The sequence below is a fragment of the Anomaloglossus baeobatrachus genome, unplaced genomic scaffold, assembly GCF_048569485.1.
Source record: "Anomaloglossus baeobatrachus isolate aAnoBae1 unplaced genomic scaffold, aAnoBae1.hap1 Scaffold_2628, whole genome shotgun sequence".
Taxonomy (NCBI): domain Eukaryota; kingdom Metazoa; phylum Chordata; class Amphibia; order Anura; family Aromobatidae; genus Anomaloglossus; species Anomaloglossus baeobatrachus.
This window is the reverse complement of record NW_027442164.1, coordinates 92,567-110,876: the sequence shown is the minus strand read 5'-3', so window position 1 is coordinate 110,876 and position 18,310 is coordinate 92,567. Positions and strand designations below refer to the sequence as shown.

The window sequence follows — 18,310 nt, the reverse complement described above, 5'->3', positions numbered from 1 at the left end:
TCTTCATGTTGTGCACTGTTCAAACCGAAAATACATCAACAGGCAGGCTACAGAAAAGCTTACTAACAAAGGTTAGAGAGGGGCTTTCTCAGAGGGCTTTTTACAGTTTGTCTATTCCCAATTAGCCGGTTTAGTATACTTAATGAAAGTACTAATTCTTTCATAGGCCGCCCATTCTTAGTATTTGACGTTCAGGTAACAACAGGTAACTTTATTTGGAGTGGAAGCAGAGAGATAACACCAGATGCCAATTGTAGATCCTCTCACACCTGTGGTCACTGCAGCATCTGACTCCACTTTGTCCAAAAGGGATCTATTCCATTCAATTACACATGATCTAGATTAGACTGACAACAAGATACTGCACGGGACATAGCAGAGTTGGTGAAGTTGAGTGGTGATGAGTTTGCTATTTGGATGAATAAAGCAAGTAAAAAGTGTGTTAGATAAAAATTCATTTCAATTCGCTAATCGGGCTAATATGAATCAGGTGAATCGAGTTCTGCTTTTGGAAACTGGGTTAAGAAGGGGTGCACCGTTCCTGGAGGTACTGCAATACCAGGTCAATGCGTGGAGTGGACAGAGCAAGCTCTTTTTCCATCTCCCTGTTCTAAAAATCCATTTAATATATGGTCCCCAGATAGGGGACGTATCAGATATTAAACTGATAAGAACAGATACTACACTTGATCTTAGCCAAAAGGCCGAGAAGCGATAACCAGAATTGGTTTGGGCCTCGAGTGGCACCCTGGCCTATGCCGGACACATCTTAGGGAGAGAGAGCGAGAGGGAGACAAACCCACGCCTACACAAGACATTTTGTCACCCAAGCCAACCCTTGAAAAGGCTGCTTTGCAGAGCAAAAACAAGAAGAATGGTGCGTTTTGCAGCCGCCGCCCACTGCAATGAATCTGAATAACTCCTCCTTTAGGGCGCAAGCAACTCCCCTCCCCCTTGCAGTCTTTCCAATTCACGATACAAAAAGACGGACAGGACAGGTTGCCTGACTTTCCGTCACTGCCACCCTTTGCCATCCTTACCCGTAGAAAGCCCTTTCATCATCCCCAAACCCTAATCTTTTCCCTTTCCTTCCCAGCCCCCAAACCCTGCCCTCTGTACCTTTCTCACCACCCGCTTCCCTTCTCCTGTCATCCCCCTACCACCCGGGAAAAAAAGAGATTGCCCCCTCCTTCCACTAGCCCACCCTCCCACCCAAAGAACAACTTCTTCTGCGCAGCTTGTTTTCTAGGCAGCAGCGCTATTGTGATGTCATCGGGGGGCATTGTGACAAGCCGCCAGTGTTCCGTCTCTTCATGTTGTGCACTGTTCAAACCGAAAATACATCAACAGGCAGGCTACAGAAAAGCTTACTAACAAAGGTTAGAGAGGGGCTTTCTCAGAGGGCTTTTTACAGTTTGTCTATTCCCAATTAGCCGGTTTAGTATACTTAATGAAAGTACTAATTCTTTCATAGGCCGCCCATTCTTAGTATTTGACGTTCAGGTAACAACAGGTAACTTTATTTGGAGTGGAAGCAGAGAGATAACACCAGATGCCAATTGTAGATCCTCTCACACCTGTGGTCACTGCAGCATCTGACTCCACTTTGTCCAAAAGGGATCTATTCCATTCAATTACACATGATCTAGATTAGACTGACAACAAGATACTGCACGGGACATAGCAGAGTTGGTGAAGTTGAGTGGTGATGAGTTTGCTATTTGGATGAATAAAGCAAGTAAAAAGTGTGTTAGATAAAAATTCATTTCAATTCGCTAATCGGGCTAATATGAATCAGGTGAATCGAGTTCTGCTTTTGGAAACTGGGTTAAGAAGGGGTGCACCGTTCCTGGAGGTACTGCAATACCAGGTCAATGCGTGGAGTGGACAGAGCAAGCTCTTTTTCCATCTCCCTGTTCTAAAAATCCATTTAATATATGGTCCCCAGATAGGGGACGTATCAGATATTAAACTGATAAGAACAGATACTACACTTGATCTTAGCCAAAAGGCCGAGAAGCGATAACCAGAATTGGTTTGGGCCTCGAGTGGCACCCTGGCCTATGCCGGACACATCTTAGGGAGAGAGAGCGAGAGGGAGACAAACCCACGCCTACACAAGACATTTTGTCACCCAAGCCAACCCTTGAAAAGGCTGCTTTGCAGAGCAAAAACAAGAAGAATGGTGCGTTTTGCAGCCGCCGCCCACTGCAATGAATCTGAATAACTCCTCCTTTAGGGCGCAAGCAACTCCCCTCCCCCTTGCAGTCTTTCCAATTCACGATACAAAAAGACGGACAGGACAGGTTGCCTGACTTTCCGTCACTGCCACCCTTTGCCATCCTTACCCGTAGAAAGCCCTTTCATCATCCCCAAACCCTAATCTTTTCCCTTTCCTTCCCAGCCCCCAAACCCTGCCCTCTGTACCTTTCTCACCACCCGCTTCCCTTCTCCTGTCATCCCCCTACCACCCGGGAAAAAAAGAGATTGCCCCCTCCTTCCACTAGCCCACCCTCCCACCCAAAGAACAACTTCTTCTGCGCAGCTTGTTTTCTAGGCAGCAGCGCTATTGTGATGTCATCGGGGGGCATTGTGACAAGCCGCCAGTGTTCCGTCTCTTCATGTTGTGCACTGTTCAAACCGAAAATACATCAACAGGCAGGCTACAGAAAAGCTTACTAACAAAGGTTAGAGAGGGGCTTTCTCAGAGGGCTTTTTACAGTTTGTCTATTCCCAATTAGCCGGTTTAGTATACTTAATGAAAGTACTAATTCTTTCATAGGCCGCCCATTCTTAGTATTTGACGTTCAGGTAACAACAGGTAACTTTATTTGGAGTGGAAGCAGAGAGATAACACCAGATGCCAATTGTAGATCCTCTCACACCTGTGGTCACTGCAGCATCTGACTCCACTTTGTCCAAAAGGGATCTATTCCATTCAATTACACATGATCTAGATTAGACTGACAACAAGATACTGCACGGGACATAGCAGAGTTGGTGAAGTTGAGTGGTGATGAGTTTGCTATTTGGATGAATAAAGCAAGTAAAAAGTGTGTTAGATAAAAATTCATTTCAATTCGCTAATCGGGCTAATATGAATCAGGTGAATCGAGTTCTGCTTTTGGAAACTGGGTTAAGAAGGGGTGCACCGTTCCTGGAGGTACTGCAATACCAGGTCAATGCGTGGAGTGGACAGAGCAAGCTCTTTTTCCATCTCCCTGTTCTAAAAATCCATTTAATATATGGTCCCCAGATAGGGGACGTATCAGATATTAAACTGATAAGAACAGATACTACACTTGATCTTAGCCAAAAGGCCGAGAAGCGATAACCAGAATTGGTTTGGGCCTCGAGTGGCACCCTGGCCTATGCCGGACACATCTTAGGGAGAGAGAGCGAGAGGGAGACAAACCCACGCCTACACAAGACATTTTGTCACCCAAGCCAACCCTTGAAAAGGCTGCTTTGCAGAGCAAAAACAAGAAGAATGGTGCGTTTTGCAGCCGCCGCCCACTGCAATGAATCTGAATAACTCCTCCTTTAGGGCGCAAGCAACTCCCCTCCCCCTTGCAGTCTTTCCAATTCACGATACAAAAAGACGGACAGGACAGGTTGCCTGACTTTCCGTCACTGCCACCCTTTGCCATCCTTACCCGTAGAAAGCCCTTTCATCATCCCCAAACCCTAATCTTTTCCCTTTCCTTCCCAGCCCCCAAACCCTGCCCTCTGTACCTTTCTCACCACCCGCTTCCCTTCTCCTGTCATCCCCCTACCACCCGGGAAAAAAAGAGATTGCCCCCTCCTTCCACTAGCCCACCCTCCCACCCAAAGAACAACTTCTTCTGCGCAGCTTGTTTTCTAGGCAGCAGCGCTATTGTGATGTCATCGGGGGGCATTGTGACAAGCCGCCAGTGTTCCGTCTCTTCATGTTGTGCACTGTTCAAACCGAAAATACATCAACAGGCAGGCTACAGAAAAGCTTACTAACAAAGGTTAGAGAGGGGCTTTCTCAGAGGGCTTTTTACAGTTTGTCTATTCCCAATTAGCCGGTTTAGTATACTTAATGAAAGTACTAATTCTTTCATAGGCCGCCCATTCTTAGTATTTGACGTTCAGGTAACAACAGGTAACTTTATTTGGAGTGGAAGCAGAGAGATAACACCAGATGCCAATTGTAGATCCTCTCACACCTGTGGTCACTGCAGCATCTGACTCCACTTTGTCCAAAAGGGATCTATTCCATTCAATTACACATGATCTAGATTAGACTGACAACAAGATACTGCACGGGACATAGCAGAGTTGGTGAAGTTGAGTGGTGATGAGTTTGCTATTTGGATGAATAAAGCAAGTAAAAAGTGTGTTAGATAAAAATTCATTTCAATTCGCTAATCGGGCTAATATGAATCAGGTGAATCGAGTTCTGCTTTTGGAAACTGGGTTAAGAAGGGGTGCACCGTTCCTGGAGGTACTGCAATACCAGGTCAATGCGTGGAGTGGACAGAGCAAGCTCTTTTTCCATCTCCCTGTTCTAAAAATCCATTTAATATATGGTCCCCAGATAGGGGACGTATCAGATATTAAACTGATAAGAACAGATACTACACTTGATCTTAGCCAAAAGGCCGAGAAGCGATAACCAGAATTGGTTTGGGCCTCGAGTGGCACCCTGGCCTATGCCGGACACATCTTAGGGAGAGAGAGCGAGAGGGAGACAAACCCACGCCTACACAAGACATTTTGTCACCCAAGCCAACCCTTGAAAAGGCTGCTTTGCAGAGCAAAAACAAGAAGAATGGTGCGTTTTGCAGCCGCCGCCCACTGCAATGAATCTGAATAACTCCTCCTTTAGGGCGCAAGCAACTCCCCTCCCCCTTGCAGTCTTTCCAATTCACGATACAAAAAGACGGACAGGACAGGTTGCCTGACTTTCCGTCACTGCCACCCTTTGCCATCCTTACCCGTAGAAAGCCCTTTCATCATCCCCAAACCCTAATCTTTTCCCTTTCCTTCCCAGCCCCCAAACCCTGCCCTCTGTACCTTTCTCACCACCCGCTTCCCTTCTCCTGTCATCCCCCTACCACCCGGGAAAAAAAGAGATTGCCCCCTCCTTCCACTAGCCCACCCTCCCACCCAAAGAACAACTTCTTCTGCGCAGCTTGTTTTCTAGGCAGCAGCGCTATTGTGATGTCATCGGGGGGCATTGTGACAAGCCGCCAGTGTTCCGTCTCTTCATGTTGTGCACTGTTCAAACCGAAAATACATCAACAGGCAGGCTACAGAAAAGCTTACTAACAAAGGTTAGAGAGGGGCTTTCTCAGAGGGCTTTTTACAGTTTGTCTATTCCCAATTAGCCGGTTTAGTATACTTAATGAAAGTACTAATTCTTTCATAGGCCGCCCATTCTTAGTATTTGACGTTCAGGTAACAACAGGTAACTTTATTTGGAGTGGAAGCAGAGAGATAACACCAGATGCCAATTGTAGATCCTCTCACACCTGTGGTCACTGCAGCATCTGACTCCACTTTGTCCAAAAGGGATCTATTCCATTCAATTACACATGATCTAGATTAGACTGACAACAAGATACTGCACGGGACATAGCAGAGTTGGTGAAGTTGAGTGGTGATGAGTTTGCTATTTGGATGAATAAAGCAAGTAAAAAGTGTGTTAGATAAAAATTCATTTCAATTCGCTAATCGGGCTAATATGAATCAGGTGAATCGAGTTCTGCTTTTGGAAACTGGGTTAAGAAGGGGTGCACCGTTCCTGGAGGTACTGCAATACCAGGTCAATGCGTGGAGTGGACAGAGCAAGCTCTTTTTCCATCTCCCTGTTCTAAAAATCCATTTAATATATGGTCCCCAGATAGGGGACGTATCAGATATTAAACTGATAAGAACAGATACTACACTTGATCTTAGCCAAAAGGCCGAGAAGCGATAACCAGAATTGGTTTGGGCCTCGAGTGGCACCCTGGCCTATGCCGGACACATCTTAGGGAGAGAGAGCGAGAGGGAGACAAACCCACGCCTACACAAGACATTTTGTCACCCAAGCCAACCCTTGAAAAGGCTGCTTTGCAGAGCAAAAACAAGAAGAATGGTGCGTTTTGCAGCCGCCGCCCACTGCAATGAATCTGAATAACTCCTCCTTTAGGGCGCAAGCAACTCCCCTCCCCCTTGCAGTCTTTCCAATTCACGATACAAAAAGACGGACAGGACAGGTTGCCTGACTTTCCGTCACTGCCACCCTTTGCCATCCTTACCCGTAGAAAGCCCTTTCATCATCCCCAAACCCTAATCTTTTCCCTTTCCTTCCCAGCCCCCAAACCCTGCCCTCTGTACCTTTCTCACCACCCGCTTCCCTTCTCCTGTCATCCCCCTACCACCCGGGAAAAAAAGAGATTGCCCCCTCCTTCCACTAGCCCACCCTCCCACCCAAAGAACAACTTCTTCTGCGCAGCTTGTTTTCTAGGCAGCAGCGCTATTGTGATGTCATCGGGGGGCATTGTGACAAGCCGCCAGTGTTCCGTCTCTTCATGTTGTGCACTGTTCAAACCGAAAATACATCAACAGGCAGGCTACAGAAAAGCTTACTAACAAAGGTTAGAGAGGGGCTTTCTCAGAGGGCTTTTTACAGTTTGTCTATTCCCAATTAGCCGGTTTAGTATACTTAATGAAAGTACTAATTCTTTCATAGGCCGCCCATTCTTAGTATTTGACGTTCAGGTAACAACAGGTAACTTTATTTGGAGTGGAAGCAGAGAGATAACACCAGATGCCAATTGTAGATCCTCTCACACCTGTGGTCACTGCAGCATCTGACTCCACTTTGTCCAAAAGGGATCTATTCCATTCAATTACACATGATCTAGATTAGACTGACAACAAGATACTGCACGGGACATAGCAGAGTTGGTGAAGTTGAGTGGTGATGAGTTTGCTATTTGGATGAATAAAGCAAGTAAAAAGTGTGTTAGATAAAAATTCATTTCAATTCGCTAATCGGGCTAATATGAATCAGGTGAATCGAGTTCTGCTTTTGGAAACTGGGTTAAGAAGGGGTGCACCGTTCCTGGAGGTACTGCAATACCAGGTCAATGCGTGGAGTGGACAGAGCAAGCTCTTTTTCCATCTCCCTGTTCTAAAAATCCATTTAATATATGGTCCCCAGATAGGGGACGTATCAGATATTAAACTGATAAGAACAGATACTACACTTGATCTTAGCCAAAAGGCCGAGAAGCGATAACCAGAATTGGTTTGGGCCTCGAGTGGCACCCTGGCCTATGCCGGACACATCTTAGGGAGAGAGAGCGAGAGGGAGACAAACCCACGCCTACACAAGACATTTTGTCACCCAAGCCAACCCTTGAAAAGGCTGCTTTGCAGAGCAAAAACAAGAAGAATGGTGCGTTTTGCAGCCGCCGCCCACTGCAATGAATCTGAATAACTCCTCCTTTAGGGCGCAAGCAACTCCCCTCCCCCTTGCAGTCTTTCCAATTCACGATACAAAAAGACGGACAGGACAGGTTGCCTGACTTTCCGTCACTGCCACCCTTTGCCATCCTTACCCGTAGAAAGCCCTTTCATCATCCCCAAACCCTAATCTTTTCCCTTTCCTTCCCAGCCCCCAAACCCTGCCCTCTGTACCTTTCTCACCACCCGCTTCCCTTCTCCTGTCATCCCCCTACCACCCGGGAAAAAAAGAGATTGCCCCCTCCTTCCACTAGCCCACCCTCCCACCCAAAGAACAACTTCTTCTGCGCAGCTTGTTTTCTAGGCAGCAGCGCTATTGTGATGTCATCGGGGGGCATTGTGACAAGCCGCCAGTGTTCCGTCTCTTCATGTTGTGCACTGTTCAAACCGAAAATACATCAACAGGCAGGCTACAGAAAAGCTTACTAACAAAGGTTAGAGAGGGGCTTTCTCAGAGGGCTTTTTACAGTTTGTCTATTCCCAATTAGCCGGTTTAGTATACTTAATGAAAGTACTAATTCTTTCATAGGCCGCCCATTCTTAGTATTTGACGTTCAGGTAACAACAGGTAACTTTATTTGGAGTGGAAGCAGAGAGATAACACCAGATGCCAATTGTAGATCCTCTCACACCTGTGGTCACTGCAGCATCTGACTCCACTTTGTCCAAAAGGGATCTATTCCATTCAATTACACATGATCTAGATTAGACTGACAACAAGATACTGCACGGGACATAGCAGAGTTGGTGAAGTTGAGTGGTGATGAGTTTGCTATTTGGATGAATAAAGCAAGTAAAAAGTGTGTTAGATAAAAATTCATTTCAATTCGCTAATCGGGCTAATATGAATCAGGTGAATCGAGTTCTGCTTTTGGAAACTGGGTTAAGAAGGGGTGCACCGTTCCTGGAGGTACTGCAATACCAGGTCAATGCGTGGAGTGGACAGAGCAAGCTCTTTTTCCATCTCCCTGTTCTAAAAATCCATTTAATATATGGTCCCCAGATAGGGGACGTATCAGATATTAAACTGATAAGAACAGATACTACACTTGATCTTAGCCAAAAGGCCGAGAAGCGATAACCAGAATTGGTTTGGGCCTCGAGTGGCACCCTGGCCTATGCCGGACACATCTTAGGGAGAGAGAGCGAGAGGGAGACAAACCCACGCCTACACAAGACATTTTGTCACCCAAGCCAAACCTTGAAAAGGCTGCTTTGCAGAGCAAAAACAAGAAGAATGGTGCGTTTTGCAGCCGCCGCCCACTGCAATGAATCTGAATAACTCCTCCTTTAGGGCGCAAGCAACTCCCCTCCCCCTTGCAGTCTTTCCAATTCACGATACAAAAAGACGGACAGGACAGGTTGCCTGACTTTCCGTCACTGCCACCCTTTGCCATCCTTACCCGTAGAAAGCCCTTTCATCATCCCCAAACCCTAATCTTTTCCCTTTCCTTCCCAGCCCCCAAACCCTGCCCTCTGTACCTTTCTCACCACCCGCTTCCCTTCTCCTGTCATCCCCCTACCACCCGGGAAAAAAAGAGATTGCCCCCTCCTTCCACTAGCCCACCCTCCCACCCAAAGAACAACTTCTTCTGCGCAGCTTGTTTTCTAGGCAGCAGCGCTATTGTGATGTCATCGGGGGGCATTGTGACAAGCCGCCAGTGTTCCGTCTCTTCATGTTGTGCACTGTTCAAACCGAAAATACATCAACAGGCAGGCTACAGAAAAGCTTACTAACAAAGGTTAGAGAGGGGCTTTCTCAGAGGGCTTTTTACAGTTTGTCTATTCCCAATTAGCCGGTTTAGTATACTTAATGAAAGTACTAATTCTTTCATAGGCCGCCCATTCTTAGTATTTGACGTTCAGGTAACAACAGGTAACTTTATTTGGAGTGGAAGCAGAGAGATAACACCAGATGCCAATTGTAGATCCTCTCACACCTGTGGTCACTGCAGCATCTGACTCCACTTTGTCCAAAAGGGATCTATTCCATTCAATTACACATGATCTAGATTAGACTGACAACAAGATACTGCACGGGACATAGCAGAGTTGGTGAAGTTGAGTGGTGATGAGTTTGCTATTTGGATGAATAAAGCAAGTAAAAAGTGTGTTAGATAAAAATTCATTTCAATTCGCTAATCGGGCTAATATGAATCAGGTGAATCGAGTTCTGCTTTTGGAAACTGGGTTAAGAAGGGGTGCACCGTTCCTGGAGGTACTGTAATACCAGGTCAATGCGTGGAGTGGACAGAGCAAGCTCTTTTTCCATCTCCCTGTTCTAAAAATCCATTTAATATATGGTCCCCAGATAGGGGACGTATCAGATATTAAACTGATAAGAACAGATTTTTTTTTTTTTTTTTTTTTTGAAGGATGAGTTCGAAAATAATAAAGTGACCGCCTCTCGTTGCCCAGGTAACTGTCCATCACAAGAGGGCTATGACATCCTACGATGCACACTCCCCCAAGGCCAGCAGTTGTGCAATACCCTGGCACCTTTCAGCACCAACCAAGGTAGTACCCTCCCAAACTACACTTGATCTTAGCCAAAAGGCCGAGAAGCGATAACCAGAATTGGTTTGGGCCTCGAGTGGCACCCTGGCCTATGCCGGACACATCTTAGGGAGAGAGAGCGAGAGGGAGACAAACCCACGCCTACACAAGACATTTTGTCACCCAAGCCAACCCTTGAAAAGGCTGCTTTGCAGAGCAAAAACAAGAAGAATGGTGCGTTTTGCAGCCGCCGCCCACTGCAATGAATCTGAATAACTCCTCCTTTAGGGCGCAAGCAACTCCCCTCCCCCTTGCAGTCTTTCCAATTCACGATACAAAAAGACGGACAGGACAGGTTGCCTGACTTTCCGTCACTGCCACCCTTTGCCATCCTTACCCGTAGAAAGCCCTTTCATCATCCCCAAACCCTAATCTTTTCCCTTTCCTTCCCAGCCCCCAAACCCTGCCCTCTGTACCTTTCTCACCACCCGCTTCCCTTCTCCTGTCATCCCCCTACCACCCGGGAAAAAAAGAGATTGCCCCCTCCTTCCACTAGCCCACCCTCCCACCCAAAGAACAACTTCTTCTGCGCAGCTTGTTTTCTAGGCAGCAGCGCTATTGTGATGTCATCGGGGGGCATTGTGACAAGCCGCCAGTGTTCCGTCTCTTCATGTTGTGCACTGTTCAAACCGAAAATACATCAACAGGCAGGCTACAGAAAAGCTTACTAACAAAGGTTAGAGAGGGGCTTTCTCAGAGGGCTTTTTACAGTTTGTCTATTCCCAATTAGCCGGTTTAGTATACTTAATGAAAGTACTAATTCTTTCATAGGCCGCCCATTCTTAGTATTTGACGTTCAGGTAACAACAGGTAACTTTATTTGGAGTGGAAGCAGAGAGATAACACCAGATGCCAATTGTAGATCCTCTCACACCTGTGGTCACTGCAGCATCTGACTCCACTTTGTCCAAAAGGGATCTATTCCATTCAATTACACATGATCTAGATTAGACTGACAACAAGATACTGCACGGGACATAGCAGAGTTGGTGAAGTTGAGTGGTGATGAGTTTGCTATTTGGATGAATAAAGCAAGTAAAAAGTGTGTTAGATAAAAATTCATTTCAATTCGCTAATCGGGCTAATATGAATCAGGTGAATCGAGTTCTGCTTTTGGAAACTGGGTTAAGAAGGGGTGCACCGTTCCTGGAGGTACTGCAATACCAGGTCAATGCGTGGAGTGGACAGAGCAAGCTCTTTTTCCATCTCCCTGTTCTAAAAATCCATTTAATATATGGTCCCCAGATAGGGGACGTATCAGATATTAAACTGATAAGAACAGATACTACACTTGATCTTAGCCAAAAGGCCGAGAAGCGATAACCAGAATTGGTTTGGGCCTCGAGTGGCACCCTGGCCTATGCCGGACACATCTTAGGGAGAGAGAGCGAGAGGGAGACAAACCCACGCCTACACAAGACATTTTGTCACCCAAGCCAACCCTTGAAAAGGCTGCTTTGCAGAGCAAAAACAAGAAGAATGGTGCGTTTTGCAGCCGCCGCCCACTGCAATGAATCTGAATAACTCCTCCTTTAGGGCGCAAGCAACTCCCCTCCCCCTTGCAGTCTTTCCAATTCACGATACAAAAAGACGGACAGGACAGGTTGCCTGACTTTCCGTCACTGCCACCCTTTGCCATCCTTACCCGTAGAAAGCCCTTTCATCATCCCCAAACCCTAATCTTTTCCCTTTCCTTCCCAGCCCCCAAACCCTGCCCTCTGTACCTTTCTCACCACCCGCTTCCCTTCTCCTGTCATCCCCCTACCACCCGGGAAAAAAAGAGATTGCCCCCTCCTTCCACTAGCCCACCCTCCCACCCAAAGAACAACTTCTTCTGCGCAGCTTGTTTTCTAGGCAGCAGCGCTATTGTGATGTCATCGGGGGGCATTGTGACAAGCCGCCAGTGTTCCGTCTCTTCATGTTGTGCACTGTTCAAACCGAAAATACATCAACAGGCAGGCTACAGAAAAGCTTACTAACAAAGGTTAGAGAGGGGCTTTCTCAGAGGGCTTTTTACAGTTTGTCTATTCCCAATTAGCCGGTTTAGTATACTTAATGAAAGTACTAATTCTTTCATAGGCCGCCCATTCTTAGTATTTGACGTTCAGGTAACAACAGGTAACTTTATTTGGAGTGGAAGCAGAGAGATAACACCAGATGCCAATTGTAGATCCTCTCACACCTGTGGTCACTGCAGCATCTGACTCCACTTTGTCCAAAAGGGATCTATTCCATTCAATTACACATGATCTAGATTAGACTGACAACAAGATACTGCACGGGACATAGCAGAGTTGGTGAAGTTGAGTGGTGATGAGTTTGCTATTTGGATGAATAAAGCAAGTAAAAAGTGTGTTAGATAAAAATTCATTTCAATTCGCTAATCGGGCTAATATGAATCAGGTGAATCGAGTTCTGCTTTTGGAAACTGGGTTAAGAAGGGGTGCACCGTTCCTGGAGGTACTGCAATACCAGGTCAATGCGTGGAGTGGACAGAGCAAGCTCTTTTTCCATCTCCCTGTTCTAAAAATCCATTTAATATATGGTCCCCAAATAGGGGACGTATCAGATATTAAACTGATAAGAACAGATACTACACTTGATCTTAGCCAAAAGGCCGAGAAGCGATAACCAGAATTGGTTTGGGCCTCGAGTGGCACCCTGGCCTATGCCGGACACATCTTAGGGAGAGAGAGCGAGAGGGAGACAAACCCACGCCTACACAAGACATTTTGTCACCCAAGCCAACCCTTGAAAAGGCTGCTTTGCAGAGCAAAAACAAGAAGAATGGTGCGTTTTGCAGCCGCCGCCCACTGCAATGAATCTGAATAACTCCTCCTTTAGGGCGCAAGCAACTCCCCTCCCCCTTGCAGTCTTTCCAATTCACGATACAAAAAGACGGACAGGACAGGTTGCCTGACTTTCCGTCACTGCCACCCTTTGCCATCCTTACCCGTAGAAAGCCCTTTCATCATCCCCAAACCCTAATCTTTTCCCTTTCCTTCCCAGCCCCCAAACCCTGCCCTCTGTACCTTTCTCACCACCCGCTTCCCTTCTCCTGTCATCCCCCTACCACCCGGGAAAAAAAGAGATTGCCCCCTCCTTCCACTAGCCCACCCTCCCACCCAAAGAACAACTTCTTCTGCGCAGCTTGTTTTCTAGGCAGCAGCGCTATTGTGATGTCATCGGGGGGCATTGTGACAAGCCGCCAGTGTTCCGTCTCTTCATGTTGTGCACTGTTCAAACCGAAAATACATCAACAGGCAGGCTACAGAAAAGCTTACTAACAAAGGTTAGAGAGGGGCTTTCTCAGAGGGCTTTTTACAGTTTGTCTATTCCCAATTAGCCGGTTTAGTATACTTAATGAAAGTACTAATTCTTTCATAGGCCGCCCATTCTTAGTATTTGACGTTCAGGTAACAACAGGTAACTTTATTTGGAGTGGAAGCAGAGAGATAACACCAGATGCCAATTGTAGATCCTCTCACACCTGTGGTCACTGCAGCATCTGACTCCACTTTGTCCAAAAGGGATCTATTCCATTCAATTACACATGATCTAGATTAGACTGACAACAAGATACTGCACGGGACATAGCAGAGTTGGTGAAGTTGAGTGGTGATGAGTTTGCTATTTGGATGAATAAAGCAAGTAAAAAGTGTGTTAGATAAAAATTCATTTCAATTCGCTAATCGGGCTAATATGAATCAGGTGAATCGAGTTCTGCTTTTGGAAACTGGGTTAAGAAGGGGTGCACCGTTCCTGGAGGTACTGCAATACCAGGTCAATGCGTGGAGTGGACAGAGCAAGCTCTTTTTCCATCTCCCTGTTCTAAAAATCCATTTAATATATGGTCCCCAGATAGGGGACGTATCAGATATTAAACTGATAAGAACAGATACTACACTTGATCTTAGCCAAAAGGCCGAGAAGCGATAACCAGAATTGGTTTGGGCCTCGAGTGGCACCCTGGCCTATGCCGGACACATCTTAGGGAGAGAGAGCGAGAGGGAGACAAACCCACGCCTACACAAGACATTTTGTCACCCAAGCCAACCCTTGAAAAGGCTGCTTTGCAGAGCAAAAACAAGAAGAATGGTGCGTTTTGCAGCCGCCGCCCACTGCAATGAATCTGAATAACTCCTCCTTTAGGGCGCAAGCAACTCCCCTCCCCCTTGCAGTCTTTCCAATTCACGATACAAAAAGACGGACAGGACAGGTTGCCTGACTTTCCGTCACTGCCACCCTTTGCCATCCTTACCCGTAGAAAGCCCTTTCATCATCCCCAAACCCTAATCTTTTCCCTTTCCTTCCCAGCCCCCAAACCCTGCCCTCTGTACCTTTCTCACCACCCGCTTCCCTTCTCCTGTCATCCCCCTACCACCCGGGAAAAAAAGAGATTGCCCCCTCCTTCCACTAGCCCACCCTCCCACCCAAAGAACAACTTCTTCTGCGCAGCTTGTTTTCTAGGCAGCAGCGCTATTGTGATGTCATCGGGGGGCATTGTGACAAGCCGCCAGTGTTCCGTCTCTTCATGTTGTGCACTGTTCAAACCGAAAATACATCAACAGGCAGGCTACAGAAAAGCTTACTAACAAAGGTTAGAGAGGGGCTTTCTCAGAGGGCTTTTTACAGTTTGTCTATTCCCAATTAGCCGGTTTAGTATACTTAATGAAAGTACTAATTCTTTCATAGGCCGCCCATTCTTAGTATTTGACGTTCAGGTAACAACAGGTAACTTTATTTGGAGTGGAAGCAGAGAGATAACACCAGATGCCAATTGTAGATCCTCTCACACCTGTGGTCACTGCAGCATCTGACTCCACTTTGTCCAAAAGGGATCTATTCCATTCAATTACACATGATCTAGATTAGACTGACAACAAGATACTGCACGGGACATAGCAGAGTTGGTGAAGTTGAGTGGTGATGAGTTTGCTATTTGGATGAATAAAGCAAGTAAAAAGTGTGTTAGATAAAAATTCATTTCAATTCGCTAATCGGGCTAATATGAATCAGGTGAATCGAGTTCTGCTTTTGGAAACTGGGTTAAGAAGGGGTGCACCGTTCCTGGAGGTACTGCAATACCAGGTCAATGCGTGGAGTGGACAGAGCAAGCTCTTTTTCCATCTCCCTGTTCTAAAAATCCATTTAATATATGGTCCCCAGATAGGGGACGTATCAGATATTAAACTGATAAGAACAGATACTACACTTGATCTTAGCCAAAAGGCCGAGAAGCGATAACCAGAATTGGTTTGGGCCTCGAGTGGCACCCTGGCCTATGCCGGACACATCTTAGGGAGAGAGAGCGAGAGGGAGACAAACCCACGCCTACACAAGACATTTTGTCACCCAAGCCAACCCTTGAAAAGGCTGCTTTGCAGAGCAAAAACAAGAAGAATGGTGCGTTTTGCAGCCGCCGCCCACTGCAATGAATCTGAATAACTCCTCCTTTAGGGCGCAAGCAACTCCCCTCCCCCTTGCAGTCTTTCCAATTCACGATACAAAAAGACGGACAGGACAGGTTGCCTGACTTTCCGTCACTGCCACCCTTTGCCATCCTTACCCGTAGAAAGCCCTTTCATCATCCCCAAACCCTAATCTTTTCCCTTTCCTTCCCAGCCCCCAAACCCTGCCCTCTGTACCTTTCTCACCACCCGCTTCCCTTCTCCTGTCATCCCCCTACCACCCGGGAAAAAAAGAGATTGCCCCCTCCTTCCACTAGCCCACCCTCCCACCCAAAGAACAACTTCTTCTGCGCAGCTTGTTTTCTAGGCAGCAGCGCTATTGTGATGTCATCGGGGGGCATTGTGACAAGCCGCCAGTGTTCCGTCTCTTCATGTTGTGCACTGTTCAAACCGAAAATACATCAACAGGCAGGCTACAGAAAAGCTTACTAACAAAGGTTAGAGAGGGGCTTTCTCAGAGGGCTTTTTACAGTTTGTCTATTCCCAATTAGCCGGTTTAGTATACTTAATGAAAGTACTAATTCTTTCATAGGCCGCCCATTCTTAGTATTTGACGTTCAGGTAACAACAGGTAACTTTATTTGGAGTGGAAGCAGAGAGATAACACCAGATGCCAATTGTAGATCCTCTCACACCTGTGGTCACTGCAGCATCTGACTCCACTTTGTCCAAAAGGGATCTATTCCATTCAATTACACATGATCTAGATTAGACTGACAACAAGATACTGCACGGGACATAGCAGAGTTGGTGAAGTTGAGTGGTGATGAGTTTGCTATTTGGATGAATAAAGCAAGTAAAAAGTGTGTTAGATAAAAATTCATTTCAATTCGCTAATCGGGCTAATATGAATCAGGTGAATCGAGTTCTGCTTTTGGAAACTGGGTTAAGAAGGGGTGCACCGTTCCTGGAGGTACTGCAATACCAGGTCAATGCGTGGAGTGGACAGAGCAAGCTCTTTTTCCATCTCCCTGTTCTAAAAATCCATTTAATATATGGTCCCCAGATAGGGGACGTATCAGATATTAAACTGATAAGAACAGATACTACACTTGATCTTAGCCAAAAGGCCGAGAAGCGATAACCAGAATTGGTTTGGGCCTCGAGTGGCACCCTGGCCTATGCCGGACACATCTTAGGGAGAGAGAGCGAGAGGGAGACAAACCCACGCCTACACAAGACATTTTGTCACCCAAGCCAACCCTTGAAAAGGCTGCTTTGCAGAGCAAAAACAAGAAGAATGGTGCGTTTTGCAGCCGCCGCCCACTGCAATGAATCTGAATAACTCCTCCTTTAGGGCGCAAGCAACTCCCCTCCCCCTTGCAGTCTTTCCAATTCACGATACAAAAAGACGGACAGGACAGGTTGCCTGACTTTCCGTCACTGCCACCCTTTGCCATCCTTACCCGTAGAAAGCCCTTTCATCATCCCCAAACCCTAATCTTTTCCCTTTCCTTCCCAGCCCCCAAACCCTGCCCTCTGTACCTTTCTCACCACCCGCTTCCCTTCTCCTGTCATCCCCCTACCACCCGGGAAAAAAAGAGATTGCCCCCTCCTTCCACTAGCCCACCCTCCCACCCAAAGAACAACTTCTTCTGCGCAGCTTGTTTTCTAGGCAGCAGCGCTATTGTGATGTCATCGGGGGGCATTGTGACAAGCCGCCAGTGTTCCGTCTCTTCATGTTGTGCACTGTTCAAACCGAAAATACATCAACAGGCAGGCTACAGAAAAGCTTACTAACAAAGGTTAGAGAGGGGCTTTCTCAGAGGGCTTTTTACAGTTTGTCTATTCCCAATTAGCCGGTTTAGTATACTTAATGAAAGTACTAATTCTTTCATAGGCCGCCCATTCTTAGTATTTGACGTTCAGGTAACAACAGGTAACTTTATTTGGAGTGGAAGCAGAGAGATAACACCAGATGCCAATTGTAGATCCTCTCACACCTGTGGTCACTGCAGCATCTGACTCCACTTTGTCCAAAAGGGATCTATTCCATTCAATTACACATGATCTAGATTAGACTGACAACAAGATACTGCACGGGACATAGCAGAGTTGGTGAAGTTGAGTGGTGATGAGTTTGCTATTTGGATGAATAAAGCAAGTAAAAAGTGTGTTAGATAAAAATTCATTTCAATTCGCTAATCGGGCTAATATGAATCAGGTGAATCGAGTTCTGCTTTTGGAAACTGGGTTAAGAAGGGGTGCACCGTTCCTGGAGGTACTGCAATACCAGGTCAATGCGTGGAGTGGACAGAGCAAGCTCTTTTTCCATCTCCCTGTTCTAAAAATCCATTTAATATATGGTCCCCAGATAGGGGACGTATCAGATATTAAACTGATAAGAACAGATACTACACTTGATCTTAGCCAAAAGGCCGAGAAGCGATAACCAGAATTGGTTTGGGCCTCGAGTGGCACCCTGGCCTATGCCGGACACATCTTAGGGAGAGAGAGCGAGAGGGAGACAAACCCACGCCTACACAAGACATTTTGTCACCCAAGCCAACCCTTGAAAAGGCTGCTTTGCAGAGCAAAAACAAGAAGAATGGTGCGTTTTGCAGCCGCCACCCACTGCAATGAATCTGAATAACTCCTCCTTTAGGGCGCAAGCAACTCCCCTCCCCCTTGCAGTCTTTCCAATTCACGATACAAAAAGACGGACAGGACAGGTTGCCTGACTTTCCGTCACTGCCACCCTTTGCCATCCTTACCCGTAGAAAGCCCTTTCATCATCCCCAAACCCTAATCTTTTCCCTTTCCTTCCCAGCCCCCAAACCCTGCCCTCTGTACCTTTC

The 18,310-nt window shown here is 46.6% G+C and overlaps 14 non-coding genes across 14 annotated transcripts; all 14 read right to left on the bottom strand.

The window, feature by feature from the left end:
• Positions 1 to 525: 525 nt before the first annotated feature.
• Positions 526 to 716, bottom strand: LOC142264078 (U2 spliceosomal RNA). Its single transcript, XR_012730672.1, has one exon. It is a non-coding gene; the product is annotated as a U2 spliceosomal RNA (small nuclear RNA).
• A 1,117-nt stretch (positions 717 to 1,833) lies between these two features.
• On the bottom strand, positions 1,834 to 2,024 carry LOC142264077 (U2 spliceosomal RNA). The gene has a single exon (XR_012730671.1). It is a non-coding gene; the product is annotated as a U2 spliceosomal RNA (small nuclear RNA).
• A 1,117-nt stretch (positions 2,025 to 3,141) lies between these two features.
• LOC142264076 (U2 spliceosomal RNA) lies at positions 3,142 to 3,332 on the bottom strand. Its single transcript, XR_012730670.1, has one exon. It is a non-coding gene; the product is annotated as a U2 spliceosomal RNA (small nuclear RNA).
• Positions 3,333 to 4,449: 1,117 nt separating this feature from the next.
• On the bottom strand, positions 4,450 to 4,640 carry LOC142264075 (U2 spliceosomal RNA). The gene has a single exon (XR_012730669.1). It is a non-coding gene; the product is annotated as a U2 spliceosomal RNA (small nuclear RNA).
• A 1,117-nt stretch (positions 4,641 to 5,757) lies between these two features.
• LOC142264074 (U2 spliceosomal RNA) lies at positions 5,758 to 5,948 on the bottom strand. Its single transcript, XR_012730668.1, has one exon. It is a non-coding gene; the product is annotated as a U2 spliceosomal RNA (small nuclear RNA).
• A 1,117-nt stretch (positions 5,949 to 7,065) lies between these two features.
• On the bottom strand, positions 7,066 to 7,256 carry LOC142264073 (U2 spliceosomal RNA). The gene has a single exon (XR_012730667.1). It is a non-coding gene; the product is annotated as a U2 spliceosomal RNA (small nuclear RNA).
• Positions 7,257 to 8,373: 1,117 nt separating this feature from the next.
• LOC142264072 (U2 spliceosomal RNA) lies at positions 8,374 to 8,564 on the bottom strand. The gene has a single exon (XR_012730666.1). It is a non-coding gene; the product is annotated as a U2 spliceosomal RNA (small nuclear RNA).
• Positions 8,565 to 9,681: 1,117 nt separating this feature from the next.
• LOC142264149 (U2 spliceosomal RNA) lies at positions 9,682 to 9,880 on the bottom strand. The gene has a single exon (XR_012730734.1). It is a non-coding gene; the product is annotated as a U2 spliceosomal RNA (small nuclear RNA).
• A 1,291-nt stretch (positions 9,881 to 11,171) lies between these two features.
• LOC142264071 (U2 spliceosomal RNA) lies at positions 11,172 to 11,362 on the bottom strand. Its single transcript, XR_012730665.1, has one exon. It is a non-coding gene; the product is annotated as a U2 spliceosomal RNA (small nuclear RNA).
• Positions 11,363 to 12,479: 1,117 nt separating this feature from the next.
• Positions 12,480 to 12,670, bottom strand: LOC142264049 (U2 spliceosomal RNA). The gene has a single exon (XR_012730645.1). It is a non-coding gene; the product is annotated as a U2 spliceosomal RNA (small nuclear RNA).
• Positions 12,671 to 13,787: 1,117 nt separating this feature from the next.
• LOC142264070 (U2 spliceosomal RNA) lies at positions 13,788 to 13,978 on the bottom strand. Its single transcript, XR_012730664.1, has one exon. It is a non-coding gene; the product is annotated as a U2 spliceosomal RNA (small nuclear RNA).
• A 1,117-nt stretch (positions 13,979 to 15,095) lies between these two features.
• Positions 15,096 to 15,286, bottom strand: LOC142264069 (U2 spliceosomal RNA). The gene has a single exon (XR_012730663.1). It is a non-coding gene; the product is annotated as a U2 spliceosomal RNA (small nuclear RNA).
• A 1,117-nt stretch (positions 15,287 to 16,403) lies between these two features.
• Positions 16,404 to 16,594, bottom strand: LOC142264066 (U2 spliceosomal RNA). The gene has a single exon (XR_012730661.1). It is a non-coding gene; the product is annotated as a U2 spliceosomal RNA (small nuclear RNA).
• Positions 16,595 to 17,711: 1,117 nt separating this feature from the next.
• Positions 17,712 to 17,902, bottom strand: LOC142264065 (U2 spliceosomal RNA). Its single transcript, XR_012730660.1, has one exon. It is a non-coding gene; the product is annotated as a U2 spliceosomal RNA (small nuclear RNA).
• Between the last annotated feature and the right edge of the window lie 408 nt (positions 17,903 to 18,310).